We start from the raw sequence: 17,130 nt of genomic DNA, 5'->3' as shown, positions 1-17,130 counted from the left end.
TTGCTGCTTTCAACAGAAATTAGGTTGCTCTCCCCCTGCTCCCATAGATCAGGCTGGGTCACACTCTTATCTAAACTGACTTTATTTTAAAAAGCAAAGTGCTAGGGCTTCCACTGTTATTGTTTCTTCTATGCTGACTATGGGCAATTTTCTCACAAACCATGCTAATCAAACACTGTCAGCTGCAGAATTCTATTGAACTGGCTTGTCTCTGCAACGTGCAATGTAAGTGAACAGCTGGCTACACAATGAAGAAGCACAGGCAATAGCAATAACAGAAGAGGAAATGACCTAAAGGAACAGGCAGAACATTGTCTTCTGATTGGTTTCATCTTAGAGAGTTAGTATATAAATTTCACATTTCTGACAATGAAACAAATGCAGAAATATTTAATAATAAAGGCTAACATTAATGAACACTATAATTTATTTTCCCTCAGATATATTCACAAACTTTCCTTTGATCTAGAAAAGAACAAGAGCATTACTAAAATAACCACTGAAATGTTAAAAACACACGAAATTGGTGTTCTCACAGCCTGGAGAGACATCATCATTTCCTTGTCAACTTCCTCAGAGCCTCTCCTTGAGAGTGAAATCTCTATAGGTGAATTCAGTCTTAATGCTAGCTGGTTTCCTGGATCTCCATGTCACTAGTCCCTCAACATGCCTTATCCCTTGATCACACACACACACACACACACACACACACACAGATAATGGAATGGCCACGATCATTTAAAACATGTCAAATGTGGACATAGAAATTTAGAGCTCCTTGGGATATAGATGGGCTCAGGTACAGAGTTAACATCATCAATAAAATGCCAGACCTTGCCAGGGGTGGAAAAGACTGACAATCATATCAGTCATTTTGCATAGAATCAGTAACCATGACTTTAAGAATAAAGTATAAAGGTTCTCAGTTTAGAGAATAATCTTCCATTCAGGCATGCTTGTAAAAATGACATGACTGTTAGAAGTAAACTTTTGAAAGTTGAAAATAACTCTACAACTTTGCAGTCCAATACAGTAGCCAGTAGCCATATGTAGCTATTTCCAGTTATTTTTTAATGTTTATTTACTCATTTTTTTTGGGGGGAGGCGAGAGGGAAAGAGAGGGAGGGGCAGAGAAGGAAGGAGAAAGAAAATCCCAACCAGGTTCTGTACTGTCAGAGTAGAGCCTGACAAGGGGCTCAAACTCATGAGCCATGAGATCATGACCTGAGCCAAAACCAAGAGTCAGACTCTCAACCAACTGAACCACCCAGGCACCCCTCAACTTATTTTTTTTTTTACTTAAAATTAAATACAATTTAAAACTTAATTTCTTGGTCACACTAGGCCCATTTCAACTGCTCAATATCTACATGTGACTAGTAACTACCATCTTGGACAGCAGGGGTACAGAACATTTCTGTCACCTTAGAAAGTTCTACTGGACAGCACTGCTGTAGAAGATTAATTTGAAAAAAATAACTAGAAAGCCTGATCTTTCTAATGCCTAGCATCAAGACTATGATGTTACAAGCTCTGAGTGGGAAATAGTGTGCTACCAGTTCTAAAATTTTAACTTCTGTATTTTTTGGCTGACCAGCTGAGATGCTAAAAGCTGGGGTGGCTGGAAGATTCTTTGTAGTGTGATGATTCACGGTTTGTGTTCCTACTGTCCTCTTTTGCACCAAGATCCCTGAGAGGGAGACTAAAATGCTCCACAGTAAACAAGTACCACTTTTCACCATTTGTGAACTTAAGGATTCAAGAAGAGAATAAAAGCTTTGCAACACCCTATCAAAAAGCCTAATATAATAAATTATTTGGTAGCATAATAAAATTGTAAAGCATAATTTTCTTACACAAGTAGTAATAAAAGTACTGAAGAAGTATCTGCTTAAGAAGACAACAGTCAGTTTATGAGAACCAATAAAGACAATTTGTAGAACCATATAAAAGAAGAAAATGGACTGACACAGATCTGGGAAACCATGTAATAACAATTAAATTGCTATAATATATTGAGATCTTACAATAGACAAGGTCTTATGCCATTTACCTTTCACAATGATCAGTGGAGGAGGCAAAGTATTATTTGTATTTTACAGGTGAGAAGGTAGATATTAAAATTTAAGTAATTTTCCCAGTGTAAAATAGCTAAGAGTGGAATTAGAAACCAAATAGTATGGCTACAGAGAATAAGACACATGTACCAAAACAAAATCTTTGTTACCAATCCCTGTACTATGCCCCCCCAAAATTACCTAAATATTAGCTCTACAGCTATGAGATTTAGTCTCTCCTTATTTACCTATATATATAGAAAATCAATAATGTGCTCCAGACTTCTTTTGCACTATTATTTGATCTATTTTTATGGACCAAAATTTGGTGTTTTAATGACTTACCAAAATTTTCTCATACTGCAAAAAACCTACATTTTTGCATCCATGAATTAATGTATTGTAGTAATAAATATAACCTGGATCACATAATTTTTATTTGAATTATCAAAAATTAACTTGTTTTGCCTTAATTTTTGCTTACTTTGTTCCATCATCAAACAAATATATTCTACAATTTAAAAAAATAACAGAAATCCAAAGCATCCTCCTCATTCTTACACATCCTTTCTTTCACTCCTTTAAAGCCAATCCTTTTTTTTAAGCCACTTTATTGAGGTATGATTGACATACAAATTATTGTACATATTTAATGTACACAACTTGATGAATTTAGAGATAGGGGAAACCATCACCATAATCTGTGTCATACAGGTATCCATCACTTCCAAAAATGTCCTCCCACCTTCTTTATGTATTTGTTATAATTTTGAGATAGAAACACTTAACATAAGATTTATCTTCTTGGAAGTATATGATGCAGTATTATTAATGACAGGCACTATGCTATACAGTAGATCTTGGGATTTATTCATCTTGCATAACTGAAACTTACTATGGTCAACAGTAGAGTCAATCTTCTTGGAAGTGTCCTTAGTGTTTTTACCTCATTGCTATTCACTTTTCAATCCACAGCAGTGTGGTTTTCAATTTATGTGCTATGGAATTCACCCTGCCCAAACCATTAATAAAACCGTACATGTAAAAAAAGTGACCTAATATTGTCATATGTGACCTAATATTAGACATTATATTATGTTCATCATTAATAAAACTTTCTTTTCCATTAGTTTCAGTGGTATCAACCATCAACTTAATAATCCAGGATACCTGATTTCCAAGTCTAATTGAATCTCACAATTTTAATAGTAAAATCTGACCCTTCTAAGGTTGTCTTCATTTTACAATCCACTTGCCACAAATTTAAAACATTTTTTTTTTAATTTATTTATTTTTGGGACAGAGAGAGACAGAGCATGAACGGGGGAGGGGCAGAGAGAGAGGGAGACACAGAATCGGAAACAGGCTCCAGGCTCCGAGCCATCAGCCCAGAGCCTGACGCGGGGCTCGAACTCACGGACCGCGAGATCGTGACCTGGCTGAAGTCGGACGCTTAACCGACTGCGCCACCCAGGCGCCCCCACTTGCCACAAATTTAAATAAGGTTTGAATCAACCTTTACTTCTCTGTCTTCTCTCCTTTGTCCTTCATTCATACTCATGTTCTGAGTATGATCGATGCTATGTCTACAATATCTGAAGCATTTGTGCCCCTTTTTTTATCCCTCTTTTACAGTCTAGTTATGCTTATGAATACATTTAGGCTAGATTATTGAAATACCTTGCATCCAATGCATTCTACACATCTATCAGGATTTTCTTAAACAATTTTTACTATGTCACTCACTTGCTTGAAATTTTTTGGTAATACTTCAGAATAAATCTAACTGATCAACTTGACATTTAAGATCCATTATGCTTTGGTCTAAGTCTATTTAATCTATTAAGCTTTCTGTCTAGATGTTACATCTCTAACCCAGTATCCATGATCTTCATACACTGAATTATTTACACTTCCTAAAATTGGAAATTCTCTAACAATTTCTGCTCTTGATATAAGTTGTCATCTTTATCTACCTGGGATTTCCCTTCTATATTATCTTACTTACCTGGAAATGTCTTTTGTTGGTGTAAAATACTATTCAGATGTTTACTTATGTGGGAAGCCTGCATGCTTCTTATTTTGAGCCCATCAATTTTGGTGTGTATTTCTAGCTTCACTTTAGACTTTGCTTATTTATGCTCTAATACTTATCTATGAGCTTATTTCTTAAACACACATGTCTTTATTTTTTTTTAATTTTTTTTAACGTTTATTTATTTTTGAGACAGAGAGAGACAGAGCATGAACAGGGGAGGGGCAGAGAGAGAAGGAGACACAGAATCTGAAACGGGCTCCAGGCTCTGAGCTGTCAGCACAGAGCCTGACGCGGGGCTCGAACTCACAAACCGCAAGATCATGACCTGAGCCGAAGTCGGACGCTTAACCGACTGACCCACCCAGACACCCCATACATGTCTTTAGATAGACTATGATCAGGATAGGGAATATAGATTGCCTTGGGATCAACTAAACTCAATGTGTGAGGTATTTTGGCTTTAGTATTATTTGGACCACTGTGTAATTTCTTAAGCATGTATATAAGTTAAAATGAGAAGATAGCAGCAGAGATTTATATTTCAAAGGAATAATTTTTAAAAAGGACAAAATTTATTTTTTAAATTTTTTTTTCAACGTTTTTTATTTATTTTTGGGACAGAGAGAGACAGAGCATGAACGGGGGAGGGGCAGAGAGAGAGGGAGACACAGAATCGGAAACAGGCTCCAGGCTCTGAGCCATCAGCCCAGAGCCCGACGCGGGGCTCGAACCCACGGACCGCGAGATCGTGACCTGGCTGAAGTCGGATGCTTAACCGACTGCGCCACCCAGGCGCCCCAAAAGGACAAAATTTAAAGCTAATGATGCAAACTTTGATGATGAAAAGAATAACAAAATAAACCTAAGAATGTGTAAACAAGAAGTTAATAAAAACAAAATCTGAAACCAATGAAGTGGGGAAAAAATATAACAAAATATCAATAAATCTATTTTTTTCTTAGAAAAATATAACAAAACAAACATATCTCTGATAAGCCTAAATAAGAAGAGGGTGCAGAAATACATATTGTTAAGAGTAAAAAGAAATGTAGCTACATTTGAAGAAGATATTTAAAACAAATTACTATAAAAGTAATGTCAGTGAATTAAAAACGGACACCTTCCAAAATTTCTTTAACTTAGCCAAATTTGGCCCAAATAGAAAGAAAAAGCATAAAGAATCCCACAATCGACAAGTTAAGGCAATGAAGAAGTTGTTAAAAATCTTGAACCAAACAAATTTGTGACCATGAAGTTTTCTAAGCAAGTTCTGTCTGCCAAGAAACATATTATTCCTGTCTCACGAAAGTTTTTTCAGAAGCATTTTTCAGAGACACTTCTAACAGAAAAATAAAGAATACTGCCCAACTCATTCAACAACGACAGTATAATTTTGATCCTAAAATGCCAAGCATGATATGAAAAAAGAAAGTTAAATTCGATATTGCTTTTAATATGGGTAAAAGGCTAAAAAGTATGAGAAAAGCAAATGCAAAAAATATTAAAAAGATAATTACTTTAACAAAGTTAGGTTTCTTCATGTCAATCAATGATAATGTAATAAAATCCGAAAAATGTTAATGTCATTTACTTCTTAAAGGAAAATGTCATATGATCTCAATAGATACAGAGAAGATATTTGATAACATTTAACATAATTGTATGACAAAAACTCTATAAGTTAAGAATTAAATAGAACTTTCTTTATCCAGTAGATGTTAACAACAATAAGCATATTAAAAATGTCATTCTAAATGACAAAATGATGAACTCATTCTCCTTAAAATCAGGAAAAAGAAAAAGAAATTCATTTACCACTAAGCACATTTAACATTATACTGGATGTCCTGTAAGTGTAATTAAAACAACAACAACAAATGCTTATGGATTAGAAAGTGAAAAAAAAAAACAATTTGGAGAATATTTATTTATATAAATAGGACAAGATAAACTATAGAAAACTATGAGAAACAATAGAAAAGTTTAACAAGGTATTAATCATTCATATTCAAAACTCTTTCTAGAGCTCATCTAACATCATTCTTTTCCTTCCTCATTCCTTTCTAGTCACATTTGCCTTCTTGCTGTTCCACAAACATGCAAAGCCCACTGCCACATCAATGTCTTTGTATATGTTTTTTATTCTACCTTGATGTGCCCAAGATATTACATGGCTCCCCCTTCCACTTTCTACAGGTCTTTACTAAAATATGTTCTTCCCAGTGAGATCTCTCTGGCCACTCTGTTTACTATGGATGCCCTGACCCTACCATCTCCTGGGAGACCATTCTCCATGGGCTTCTCATTTCTCTACACAAGTTGTAACAGAGGCACTAAAAGATTTTGCTCCAGACTACTTTTGTAAGAATGTTTGTAAATTAAACAGCCTTGAAAGATATAATGTTTCCTTCTAAAATCAAGGACAGATTTGTTTACAGCCATGGAGGATATATGATCTACTAAGAAATAAAACAGAGAAATATATATACTACCTCTCTCAATAAATTTTAAGGTTTAATATTTACTTTATTCACATTGCTCTCAAATATTACAATCCTGCTTCATAATCCAGACTATGAATTTGACTCTATTACTTTCTCTGAATTTCACATATATTTTCCCACTTCAATACTTTATACATGGCATTCCAAGTCTCAGATGGCATCATGTCTTGACCTCTTTATTCTGTTTCTCACTGAGAGTTGTACTCTTTCCCTCTTCCTAACTCCAAACTCTGAATTAAAATTACCCATCCTTTCATGGACAGAATAGAACAATTACAGGTCTACCCTAAATCTTTAAGGGTTGACTATGTAATAGCAGATAGGATAAGCTTTTACATCTTGAAGATAAACCCCCAAAAGAGAAAAAAAGGACATGTTAAATGGACACCCCCAAAATTCACTATTTAGGTAACTTGATTATGACATGCATAGAAGTTTGTGTGAAAAGCAAGGAAAAAGATTCCTTGAAGTCTAGATGCCAAGAGGATAGTTAGTCCTCTTAACATGTGGCATTGGGTTAGGGTTTGAGCTTGCCTTATCTCACTTTTCATGTTTTAAGACTGTGGATGATACAAACACTTCTTTTTCCTAGCATCTCCAACAACATTCATCACATAAATTATTACGTTATTTATATGTACAACATGAACTTAATAAGAATGGGTGAGGGGTGCCTGGGTGGCTCAGTCTATTAAGCGTCCAACTCTGGCTCAGGTCATGATCTCACAGTTCTCGAGTTCAAACCCCACAACAGGCTCTATGCTGACAGCTCAGAACCTGGACCCTGCTTCGAAATCTGTGTCTCCCTCTCTGTCCTACCCCCACTAGTACTCTGTTTCTCCCCTCTCTCTCAAAAACAATAAAGCATTAAATTTTTTTTAAAAAAGAATGAGTGATTTGACCAATTAATAAATCAATTTTGAACACAGCTGTCAATTCTAATATTATTTTTACTCAAAATCACATTAGCCTACCCCTTGTGTTTATTTGCAAGACCTTAATTTTTAACCAATCAGTTCTGTTTTCTATTCATTCTATTCATAAAATATTAAATTCATACAGAGTTGATTTGTTTGGATTTTTTTTACCACACATCTTTTTCTAATTTTAATCTGGCACATATTTATCAGTGGGACTTTCAAACCTTAAATTAGATTTGGTTTACATGTCATTCTTAGGAATGTTATGAATTCAAATCTTGTTCACATTTTAGTGCTAACTTTTACATGCTAAAACTTTCAGATAACATGTGAAGTATTTGTAATACTTTCAATCCATACATATTTTCTTGATACTTTGAAAAAACTGTATATATATGTTATCTGGTTTGAAAATATTTTCAGTCCATTTTCATTCAGATGATAAAACATGTTCAAGTGTTTAAGCATACTAAAAAATGGTGAATGAATTTTCAATGAAGTGAAAGAAATAAATTTTCTTGCCTTCCATAAGTAGAAATATAGTATTACTTATTAATAAATAATATAATGTTAAACAACTTGATAGTAGTTAGAAATTCAGTTGTTACAAAGGACAGCATCAATGTATGAGGACAGGAATTCTCTGTAAAATAAATGATTATTATTTATAAATCACAAATTATAAATTAATCTTACTGTCTAGAGAATGTGTTAAAGTCTCAGAGGTATAGGATTCAAGAAGTTCTAAATTGAAAAACAAAATCATGTTTAATATATTTACTAACATCCTATTTTTCCAAGACATAGATAGTTCAAAATGAGTACTAGGATTTAACCTAAATAATGCATTTTATAATGATGTTAACTGTTTTTTTTTTCCCCTCAAGAATAGGAATTTATTTATTTATTTTTATTTATTTTTATTTATTTTTATTTTTTTTATATATATGAAATTTATTGACAAATTGGTTTCCATACAACACCCAGTGCTCATCCCAAAAGGTGCCCTCCTCAATACCCATCACCCACCCTCCCCTCCCTCCCACCCCCCATCAACCCTCAGTTTGTTCTCAGTTTTCAACAGTCTCTTATGCTTTGGCTCTCTCCCACTCTAACCTCTTTTTTTTTTTTCCTTCCCCTCCCCCATGGGTTCCTGCTAAGTTTCTCAGGATCCACATAAGAGTGAAACCATATGGTATCTGTCTTTCTCTGTATGGCTTATTTCACTTAGCATTACACTCTCCAGTTCCATCCACGTTGCTACAAAAGGCCATATTTCATTTTTTCTCATTGCCACGTAGTATTCCATTGTGTATATATACCACAATTTCTTTATCCATTCATCAGTTGATGGACATTTAGGCTCTTTCCATAGGGGCACTTGTACCCCAATGTTCATAGCAGCACTCTCAACGATGTTAACTGTTTTTTATAAGTCTAGAATTTCGCTTCTCCATTTTATACATTCATGAAATTCATATTTGGAAAGAATTATTAAAAGTACTAGCTACACATAATCTAGGAAATGAGATTCAAAACATATACATATATCTGATGGTTACTTAAGATCATAGGAGTTCAGAACAGAGAAAGAAATTCCAGTAATCATGTCAGTTATTAACACAAAACATCTGATTAGGAGATCTATTATGTGGTGCTTTTGCAATAATTGTTCAATAAAATAAATTCAATGCGGACAGGATATTTGTGTTTTATCACTATATAACCAACAAATAATACAACACTGAAATAAGGTAGATACTAAAGAAATGACTTGAAAGAATAGTGAAAAATGGATGACTGATAATGGAGCTATTAAAAGAGTTGTAAATATTCTATTGGAAAAAAGAATAATCACTATTTTTTGTTGTATTTTTTACATTAAATATGTCTAAATTTGTGCAACACAGCTGTACTTAATGGGCTGAGAGGAGGGTTTCAAACTCAAAGACACCAACATTTTCCATGTTACTCCATGTATAAGCTCCACATGAACTATGCATTGAGATTATTGACCTGAGCTGTCACTGAGTATAATATGTTTTGAAATCTAAAATCCTTATTATTAGACATCTGATTTCTAGAAAGGATTCTCTTTCCTCTTTCAAGCAAGATAAACAAAATGCAAACATGACAAGGCAAAGGATTGGATTTAGAATCCAATTGGATTTAGAATATATAGGATTCTATATCGTCATCCAGAATCAAAGTTAGAGCATCATTTTTTTCTTAGTCAGTTGTCTTTCCAATGCTTTTTGTTTTGTAACAAAGCCGTAAATATAGCTGGGAAAGATATTGGGTTCTTTATTACTAGGTCTGATGAGATAATACCCTATTCCTCTCACAGATAATATGTCTATTGTAAAAGAGGAAATATCTGTCTACTACCTTGCCAGTGTGTCAAACTAAGTATTAACAGTAATCCACTCTCTTTACCTGAGAGAGAAAATGCTGTTTTGCTGGAATGGTACAGTGGAACAATAGTATCGCAATGATAATCTAACATTTTTAATGGTCTCTAATGAAAAGCCAAAGATATTATTGGTGTATAAGATTGAGAGAATTTGCCTGTGTTTGGCATTTGGGCCTGTAATACAGGAAAGATTTAAAAAATGTGAGATAGTAAATAGACTGTATTGTTGAAGTGATGAAAAACTGGAAAAAAATCAGTGGAGTGTCCAAAACTGCCAGCTGGAAAGAAGACAGAGGGATATCAACAGTCTGCATTCAGAAGGAATCCTGATGTGTTGATGTAATAGCCTGATAATGAAATGATTTGCCTGCCTCTACTTACAAAGACCTCTTTGATTCTTTGAAGTGGGATGCTTTGGAGATCACATAAACATGGCCTAACATAAAAATTGTGTGTTTAAGTGTATTATATCTCCTCCAAAAACATCAATTCAAGCAAATCAGTTACAAAGGTTTATGTATTTATTACACATATTAGAATTGAAGCTTGTTTAATATCTGCCACTTGCTCTGCATTAAAATCAAACTGCACTTAGAGACACTCTTTGGGAAAACAACAATAACTCAAAACTGAGTAACAACCCTGTCTAGACTCAAGTAAATACATCGTCACCCAATTTCATGAATAGATAATAGGGTACTTGTTAGAAGCATGTGATAGACACATCAGAGTAAAACTTTGCCAGATCTGGAAAATGTAGAAATAGCTTCCTTGAGTCCTTTGAGGAACTCAGAAGAATATGCAAAAAGTAGAAAGACAGGGAAGGACAAAAGAGAGAAAACAAGAATATAAATTTCAAAATGAGTGGAGTCAGAAAATGATTAAGCCTAAATTATGAAACGAGAGATATCCTCAAATGCTCCCAATACAGTGTGTGATTCAAATTAGTGTTCTTCATCAATTATCCAATGAATTTAACTAAATATTTGCCGTTATAATCCTTTCTCAGCCACTTACCAGCTGTGTGACATTGAACAGGTTTCTGACGTCTCATTATTAAATGCCTAGTGTATGTCAGGCCATGGCACTAAGGATACAAGTAAATAAGAGCAGAATGGTCCTTGCAATTACGTAGCTTACACTCCTGTGGGGAGAAATAAATGACAAACAAATAAAAACAATGAAATAATTTCAGGGAATTACACATTTTGTAAAGAAAAATAAAACTGGAATAGAGAACGGCTGGTGAGGTGAGGAGGGTAGTTTATTACGTGACTAACACTGTTTGAAGTAGCATTCTGAAGCGGTGCATCAGTTTTCATTAAATGGGGATGTGCACCAAGGTATCCCTGGAGGGGTCATTAACATCCCAACAGCCATTCCAAATATGCCAAAATGCCTGAGTAGTAAGAAAAGGTGACTCCTGCCTTCGTACTCTTTCAATTTAAATCCATCTCTAATAAGTGGAATACTTTGAAACAACTTTAAAAAATGACTTGTTATTAATAGAGGCAGTAGAAACCTTATTATAAATGGTATCAAGCACTACAAATACTTTTTGAAATTTTTGCTTTGCAAACAGCTCCAATTCTCTTTTAACCACCAATCCAAATGCCACTTTCCACATGATACTCCTCTTGACACACAACTCTTAGATGCTACAAATACTATGAAATAGAGATTGTGTGCTGCATTGATTAAAAACAATCTCTCCAGGAGTGCCTAGGTGGCAAGTTGGTTAAGCATCTGACTCTGGATTTTGGCTCAGGTCATGATCTCTCGTTAGTGACTTCTAGCCCCACATTGGGCTCTCTGCTGAAGGCGTGGAGTCTGCTTGAGATTCTCTTTCTTTCTCTGCCCCTCCCCTGCTTGAATGCACACTCTGTCTCAAAAGTAAATAAATACACATTAAAAGAAAAATCTTTCCAAAGAAACTAATTTTAGGATTTGCACCAATCACACTAGAAAATACTTAAAAATTGTATTATTTACATTCTATGTAGGCAATAATGGAGGGTGGATAAGGTCATAATTCTTCTGTGGGAGTGGAAAATAGTATAGGCCTTTAAAAATTCCCTTACCAACATAATGGAAATAAAAATAAAGTCCAACTATTGTATCCTTGTCAGCTTTAATATAGATAATCCATCTAAAATGTCAGTGTCTGGCACATAGTAAGTGTACAGAAACGTGTTAGCCATTATTTTGATTAAAATGCCTATTGTTTAGAATTTGTTTTAATTCAGCAAAAGATTTAGACTTTTTTTTTCTTTTCTACATTAGTAATTCTGTGTTTTGGAGGTATATGTCATACGTAAATGAGTGATAATTAGAACAAAAACACTCAAGCGTCTATCTCAGCATGCAACGCACTTTCTTTCTGGATCTTGAGAAACTTAACAGAAGACCATGGGGGAAGGGAAAAGGAAAAAATAGTTACAAACAGGGAAGGAGGGAGGCAAACCATAAGAGACTCTTAAATATGGAGAACACACTGAGGGTTGGTGGGGAGAGAGGGGAAACTGGGTGATGGGCATTGAGAAGGGCACTTGTTGAGATGAGTACTGGGTGTTGTATGCAAGCAATGAACCACGGGAATCAACCCCCAAAAAACAAGAGCACGCTTTACACACTGTATGTTAGCCAATTGACAATTCATTATATTAAAAATAAATAAATAAATAATAAAAATTTAAGTAATAAAAAAAGAAAATTGTCTTTTTTATCCATCCTAAATCTTTGTATCACTTTCTGCTATAGAAAACAAAAGATGTGGAATAATACATTTCACTTTTTCTCTAATTTCAGTATGAAGAGTTTTGACAATTTTATGGTACCTCTAAGGTTCACTGTATATCTAATGTTCTCAACTTATGACTCAGATAGTAAATACATTGGAAAAAGCATTCTTAGAAATGTCAGAATATTTCTCCATATAAAACTGATACATTATCATTTATTTTCTTATCACATAAAAACAAAATGCAAAAATGGTGTTATTATGGTGACTGAGTGGAGGCTTTTATAATGATATATAGTTGTGAACTATGTGAACTGTACCATAGAGACAGTTTAATCCAGGATGTGATAATTACTACCCTGTCTATTGAAACATGGTTCAAAGGAATATCAGAGTAGAGCTAACCCCAAATCACAGACTTGCTTCTGACCATGCAGTGACATTGCAGTTAACCACTGTGTTAGGACTGATTTCCCCGAATGACAAGGGACACTTTCACTGCCAATGGTTATTGACCATCATGTGTGGTTAGAAATAAAGACTTCATCTACAAGGATATACTGTTCCTACAATGATGTTGGTGGAAAATATCATCTCTACAGCTAATCTTGGAAATTCCTCTTGATATATTTTGGAAAATACAATCACTTTGAAGATACACAGAAGTTTCCATATATATATATATCTATTTGATATATTCCATATATATATATATATATCTATTTGAGATATATATATATACATATATCTCAAATAGATATATATATATATATGTATATATATATATCTTGCATTCAAGAACAAAGTTATTCTAAATTTTGAGATTTCAGAATAACAATATCTGATTTCTTCACCTTGGAAATTTTCTTGCTCCACTGTACAAATACAGTGTTACAACTATAAAGTTAAAGAATGTATATAATTCAGCGATTGGACAAATAAATAGTTAACTAGATCAAAGAGTTGTAAACATTTTTTAGTAATCAGATATTAGAAATGAGTTTAAAAGGACAAACAGAAGTTTACATAAAAAAGGGAAAAGTGGAGTGTTGTTTGGAGATGTAGATAAAAGTAAGGACAGTGGCCTGGTGGAGATTTCAGGGAAAAGAAAGATCCAATGGATAAGGCCACTTAACCAGTACAGGAGACATCAGAAAGTATCCATAAATTGTTGAAGACCCTGTGCATATATATGCAACTTGGTTAATACACAATGGAGCAGTCATATGGAAATTACAGGCTTATTTACTATTTACTATCAAAGATGAATAAACTTTGGATAACAATTCTTTCCCAAAGTTTGAAATGACTACTTCTGGAATATTAATAGACAATTCACTGTTTTTAAACACTAATAAACATCCAAATAAACTCTATATGTTTCAAATTCATCTCCAAACACAAACATAGAAGCAGTCAGTGAAATACTTGGTAATAAAAATGGAGAACATAGATGGTTAAAACAATAAAACAATTAGTTTTGCATGGGCACCTTATATGTTGGCATTAAAAGCAAAAGATCTTGTTTGTTGAAACATCCTAGAGGACATTATATGAAGTGAAATAAACCAGGCATGAGAGAAAAAGACCCCACAGCCTCACTTATATTTGGAATCGTAGTGTCAAATACATAAAAGCAGAAAGTAGAATGGCGGTTACCAGCAATTGGGAGGTGGGGGAAATGAGATGTTGGTCAACATGAACAAAGTTACAGTTATGCAGGATGAGTAAGTCTAGACATTTAATGTATAACATGATGTTTATCATTAATAATGCTCTATTGAATACTGGAAATTTGCTAAGAAAGCACATTTCAGCTGCTCTCATCACAGACAAAAATGGTAGCTTTATGAGGAAATGACACGGTTAGGTTGACTGCAGTAATTATTTCATTAAGCATATTAAAAACATCATATACACTTTAAATAGAATCTTTCGTAAAAAACACAAAGATGTATATATATGTGGAATACATATATATATAGATATATAATTATAGTACTAATTATGTATACTAATTGTTAATATATATTATATTATATTAACATATATTATTATATTATTATTTTATTATTATATTATATTATTATATATTATTGCTAGTGACCTTACATCATTCAGTACCAAATTTTCTCTGGATTGAGTTAACATTTTAACTATTAATTATTAGCTATACACAACTGTTTATAAATTTTGTAAAATATTATATGTAAATTACAAAATACTATTAGTTAAATTTTAAGAAAGAAAAATTAAGGAGGATGTTAGGAGATATCAAAAGTATAGAAAATGATGTAAGGAAAGTCCAATTAATTCTCAAAATGGTAGTTTTTTATAAGAAAAATCAGATGATTTTAATATTTCACATCCTAGGAACATCTACTTTTATTAATGTATAGAATTCCATAATACAAACTTAAATTCCAAGGAAAGTAGTTCAGACTTAAGCAAAAACCTGAGCAATGTGAGCTAAACTGATTATCTGCATTAGTTCACTAAGGAACCCTAAACATTTCAAACATGCAAAATGAGATGGATGTATTCTGAGATTATTTTTGAAAAAGTGAACATAATAATGGTAAAACTTAAATATTGATAATAATTTCAAAATACGTTGCAAATATTCATTAGCTCAATGGTGAGCTTTTGGAAAAGATACAATGATCGCACAGTGACTATAATTACTAGTCTTTATTTAGAAACACTTTTAAGTTAAAAAATACATATACATTTTGTCAGGGACAATGGTGATATTTAGACCACATCTAAGTAAGTTAGATAACAATTAACTATACGTCTTATAGTGCTTGGGCTGCCGTACAAAAAATATAGCGTGAGTGGCTTAAACAACAGAAATTTAGTTTCTCACAGTTGTGAAAGCTGGGAAGGTTCCGAGATCAATGTCTGAAACCCTATCCTTGTACCCCAGTTACCCTTTATCATCTCCTCAAAGGACTTGTGTCTAAATATAGTCACATTGGGGATTGGGATTTCAACATATGAATTTAGGAGGATGGACACAAATGTTCAGTCCTTAACACTATAGGGTTTAAATACTCCTCTTACCACTTTATTATGCTCAAAATTTTTCTTAATTGCTAGCATAAATAACATATGACTGCTAATTTTGAAATGTAGTGCATGTTATTTATAGTCATGTTAGCTTTAATGGTTTTTTCTTCCACTTCTTCCTGAAAAAGAGAGGAAATATGTGACTCTTCATTTTTGTTTTCATCTCACTTAATATTGGTATTAAAAAGAGATGAATATGCTAGACATCATCTCTATTCAATTCTAAATTTTAAAACTGGATAAATGCTTTGGGATTAAGTGAGAAATACTGTAAATGAAATGCATCGTTATCATGAGTCTCATTTCAGTAATTTTCCTGAGGGAAATAAATGTAAGCATATGTTGCTTGGTCAAAGGTGAATTTGTTTGCATAATAAAGACAGGGTAGCTGCAAAAGTTGGATGAATTAGATAAAACTTTATTTTTTCTTGGTTTTAAATAGAACCTTTAAATAAATTAAAAAAAAATTTTTTTTAACGTTTATTTATTTTTGAGACAGAGAGAGACAGAGCATGAACAGGGGAGGGGCAGAGAGAGAGGGAGACACAGAATCCGAAACAGGCTCCAAGCTGTCAGTACAGAGCCCGATGCAGGGCTCGAACTCACGAACTGTGAGATCATGACCTGAGCTGAAGTCGGACGCTTAACGGACCGAGCCACCCAGGCGCCCCTAAATAAATATTTTTAACGAAAAGTAAAAATTAGCCTGGCTCTCAAACCATAAAAGAGACTCTTAACTATAGAGAAGAAACTGAGTGTTGCCGAAGGGGATGTGGACAGAAGGATGGGTTAAACAGGTGATGGGCATTAAGGAGGGCACTTGTGATGAACACTGTGTATTGTATGTAAGTGATCGATAACAAATTCTACTCCTACAACTAATATCGCATCATAGCTAGCTAACTTGAATTTAAGTAAAAAATTGGGAAAAAAAATGTAATGAAAGAAAAAAAATTATCCTGGCTCTGCCCTGTGAGTTTGTATTATTGATATCACACTTGATGGTCTAAAAACATGATTTGGGAAAAATACTTTTTTTTTAATGTTTATTTTATTTTTGAGACAGTGCAAGCATGGGAGGGGCAGAGAGAGGGGGACAGGAATTCCAAAGCAAGCTCAGTGCTGACAGCAGTAAGCCCCCTGTGGGGCTCGAAGTCACCAACCATGAGATCATGACCTAACTTGAAGTCCGATCCTCAAACAACTGAGCCACCCAGGTGCCCTGTGAAAAATGCTTTTTAAAGAGAACTCTTGACAACCATTGTCAAGAAAAGGATTTGTCAGATGATCTGCAGGCTGATGTAAATACTTTACACATGATTTTTCATATGTAAGTAACTGAAGGAGCTAATAATATACTTCAGATATTTAATATAAAACCGATCA

This window comes from Lynx canadensis, chromosome A1, assembly GCF_007474595.2.
Source record: "Lynx canadensis isolate LIC74 chromosome A1, mLynCan4.pri.v2, whole genome shotgun sequence".
NCBI lineage: Eukaryota > Metazoa > Chordata > Mammalia > Carnivora > Felidae > Lynx > Lynx canadensis.
This window is presented reverse-complemented; position numbering follows the sequence as displayed.